Source organism: Chrysemys picta, unplaced genomic scaffold, assembly GCF_011386835.1.
Source record: "Chrysemys picta bellii isolate R12L10 unplaced genomic scaffold, ASM1138683v2 scaf2083, whole genome shotgun sequence".
Classification (NCBI taxonomy): domain Eukaryota; kingdom Metazoa; phylum Chordata; order Testudines; family Emydidae; genus Chrysemys; species Chrysemys picta.
In genome coordinates, this window is record NW_027054787.1 from 5776 (window position 1) to 10000 (window position 4225).

The 4225-nt window shown below is 38.7% G+C and overlaps 1 long non-coding RNA gene across 1 annotated transcript; it reads left to right on the top strand.

The window, feature by feature from the left end:
- Positions 1 to 476: 476 nt before the first annotated feature.
- On the top strand, positions 477 to 2213 carry LOC103307464 (uncharacterized). Its single transcript, XR_010597377.1, has 2 exons — positions 477 to 630; positions 931 to 2213. It is a non-coding gene; the product is annotated as an uncharacterized LOC103307464 (long non-coding RNA).
- Positions 2214 to 4225: the final 2012 nt, after the last annotated feature.

Consider the following 4225-nt stretch of genomic DNA (forward strand, 5'->3'; position numbering starts at 1 on the left):
CAAATAGAAAAATAAAGCGGAAAAATAAAAACACTCCCCCTCCATAATGCAGAAAATGAGACCTCCTTTTCAGCATGTACAGTACGTAAAACCCGTGTAGGATTTGGACTGGTATAGCTACAGAAATACCGCATGCTGCTGCCTGTGTGCAGTGGGTGCATGTGTGTGTGTGTTTGGCAGTGGCACAAAGGAAACCCGTTGATGAAATTCATAGGATTAGAGGCCTGATTCCTGGGGACACACTTGGCTGAATGCAATTAAAATGCCTGTCAGGCATTTGATACCAGAAACCCCTTGACAAACTGCTTAAGCAGACGCAAATGCACTATCCTATTGTAAGTGAATGATGGCGGAGCTGGCTGCCTTGTCATCCTTCTCGAAAATTCTGTGGCCAGTGAGCTCCCTCTTCCTCTCCCACTCGCCCTCTTTTCCTTTTCACCACTGCAGGGACTTTTTCTAATTTGCCGTTTTCCTTTTCCCAATGTACACATGGTAGATGCAAGCTGGTGGCTTGCAGACTGCGTCTGTCTGGAGATAGGCAGCGAGCCGATGGATAATAACGCTCCGGGAGAATGATTATGCAGCAGTTAGTTAAGGATAGGCTTTTGTGGTATGGCAGCATATGAGCTGGTAATGATTTTCTTTTTTAAAATGTCAGCTTTGTGTGATTTCGGAAAATGAAAAGAAAACCACCATTGTGTTGTAGCATTCCGAATTCAGTCTCTGGGTATGAAGTGCTGCATTAGTGCACATTGCATCAATTCAAGATGTGTATATAGTACATGCGGTATGTGTATATGTATCTATATATGTATCTGTTAGTAGAACAAAAACAATTAGTTTTTTTTCCCGTTAGCTGAAGAAAATACCTTGTGTCATCAAAAATAAAATATTATCACTCCTTTTTTTTTTATTGGCTTATTTTAACAGATTCTCCAGCCTTTTGTCTCTGACGAGGCGCACTGATTGGGATCTGCTTATTCCACAGATCAAAAAGGTAAGGCACATTATTTTTTAATATATTTATAAACAGATAGGAGTATAGAGTTCATACTGATATGATCTTCTAGAAACGTATGTGCTTCTTCATTCTGTCATACTGTGCTACGTTACAGCTTTACTTGGGCATTAAATCTGATCTCAGTGCAGACTGTAAAAGTTACTTTTAATATGTATGTATAAGCTTAGATTGCTTGATCTGTGGTGACTACCTCATCAGATCAGTCATTTCAGCCACAGTGGCCCCCAAAGGGGTGAATACTAACGTCTGTTTACCTGCTTACATGGATTTGGAACCCCTATGAAAGCTGTACAAAATCCTCCATCCACACTGAGAGTTAATAGCGTTCGAAAGGGGAATCTTTTTAATATGGGTTTTAATGTAACTGAAAGCTACATATGATACTAAGAATGGGGTTAAATTCATTGGCTTGCTTTAGCCAGGTAAGATCTATCACAGAACTCAGACCTGGAAGCATAGAGATGGCTTAATACTCTATCATTTTCATGAGTGGCAGGGGAAATTGCTGTTAACCCCCACCTTGCTGCCAGAAAATGCCTTTGTTTAGGTTTTGGTGCATGGAATTTTAATGTACCAGGTATATGGGACAACACTGAAGGAGCACATTCCCCATATTTATTAGATACGTCATTCAGCACAGAAGAGGCTCTTCCTACATGTTGCTACAAAAGCAGCAGAATCTGCTATTTATGAATGTTTTGTTACTGAAACTTAAATGAGAATGTATATTCTCCTTCTCTTTCTTGTTTCTGTTGTTTAGTCCTTTGAGACTATCTGCATAGCATAGAGGCCTACTGGAGAAGTCACTGGAGAAAGGAGCTCTTTTGTGATAGGGCCCTCAGAATGAGGACCTTGCAAACTGTGTGAGATTTTTGAAAGGATCTAAGTGTCTTAGGAACACAAATCACATTGATTTTTCAATGGAACTCATGGTCCTAAGTCACTTGGAAGTTTTTTCAAAACTGCCTGTGTGTCTCCTGTTTGGCTGGAGATAATGTGCATGATCATCACTCATTAACCCCTATATATGCCATACTTCTCCCAGAATCTTCCAAGCCAAACCTCCCAATGGCCATCCACTCAGTTGTCATGAAATTGATCAGGATCCTTTAAGTCTATATGAATACCTTTCTTTAAAAACAAACAAACAAAAAAAAACAGATGTTTTGGAGAACTCCAACAATCAAACAAAATTCAGAAGCATGTTGTTCATTTTGCTTACCTTCTGCAGTTATATCTCATCACAATCCTACAGTAGTCTCCTAGAAGTAATGGGATTTCATTCATGTAATCTTTACACAAAGTCCATTGTCCTTTTAGCTGTTAAGAGACTGGTTATGCCAATATCAGTGCTGATTGAATGACTGAAATAAGAAAAGATCCAAATCTTTGCTTAAAAAAATGAAGCTGAACCAAACCCTGAATCAGTGCAGAATTCAGAAAAGTTTAACTTCTTTTAAAAATTAAGCCTCTAATCCTGCGAATATTTATACATATGCTTAACCTCTATGGGATTACTCATGTGCTTAGAGTTAAGCGTGTGTGTAAGTGTTTGCAGGGTTAAAGTCCACACTTGCACATATGTCTTCATTATCCTGTTTCATGGTGTCTTCTGGGGATATCAAAAGCCCCCCAATCTCCTCCCACACAAACACAAAATTCAGCAGGAAAGGGAGTTCTTGTGGTATTTCCAGCCCGGGTGAAAGCAGGAATAATGAAAACTTTGTGAAAAAGCCCAGTCTCCTGAGATTTCCAGTGCGGTTTCCAGGTGTCAGATATTGGGACGAGTCAGAAAACATGTAAACCCAATGGTACTTCTGGATCTTTGCTCTCAGCTAACAGCAACTGCTAATGGGTTTCACTGTGAATTTTGGTTTAATATTTTCATTTATACTCATAATGAAATTGGACTTCCTGTACAATCAAAGTTGAGTGATAGATGCTACTTCTGAACTAAAACGAGTATGTTTTTCAGGCTGTCATCAGGCCATTCTGACATGCTTGATAATTATTTTCTGACCAGAATCTTGCCTGTAATGGATATTTTATATAATATACGTATATACATTCTTCTACAGCTCTGCCTCTTCTGACCATCATATTTCTTCTGTCTTTAGGGGGATTTCTGCTGTTTTTCAGATTTCCCTGGGTAATACATTTCTTCGAGGAAATGTTCTGTTTTGCATAGATGGTGTTAATAATATTTCCTCCCTGATATTTATTAACATGAGGCCTCGTTATGGCTGAAAGGCATGGAGCAGCAATGTATATAAAATTCTTTGATTCATAAAAAATATCTTCAAAAACTTGTTTTAGGCTAAACACAAGTCATTTTTCTCTCCCCCCCTCCAACCCTTGTAATTTCACTTCCAGGATCGTAGGGCAACAAGCCAAACTGCGGTACCAATCTGAATTAATTAACGCTTTCCAAACGGTGCTTCAAGGACTAATGCTGCTTACTAGTCTTGATGTCAGCGTTCAAGGTTTTGCTGCAGTACTGGAGACTTGTAAAGGAATGTTCTCTACCAGGATAAAAATAAAGAAATAGAAGTGAGCTTGTCATCAACAGACCATGTTTGACTTGCATGGTTTTTCACCAATTAGTGAATGATGAATCAAAATCTCAGATTATGCAATTCCTTTGGATATAAAGCTTTTCCTCTCTTATGGAAATTCTTATTGAAGTGTGCAGCCATTTACCAAATCTTTTATGATCTCCTGAATGCAGAAAAAATCAAGTTTCATCTGTTTGTTTATACTGCAGAGAGGAGATGACTTAAAAATAAACTATATATAGTTTTATACCTCCAATTTATGCAGTTATAATTCATTTTAACCCTGTAGCTGTAGCCAGCTCCTTGGTACTCCTGCTGCAAATTGTCCCTTCTGTCTACAGAAAAGAAAAGTAATAGGCTGCTATACTATACATTCCGTATGCTGTTTCAGTTATTATATATTATATACACCTCTACCCCGATATAACACGAATTCTGATATAACGCGGTAAAGCAGTGCTCAGGGGCGGGGCTGCGCACTCCGGCAGATCAAAGCAAGTTTGATATAACATGGTTTCACCTATAACACGGTAAGATTTTTGTCTCCCGAGGACAGCGTTATATCGGGGTAGAGGTGTATTATTTATACTGTAATTAATCATTTGAAAACAATGTTATTTTCTCAAAGCAACCATTGGGTTGCTTACTG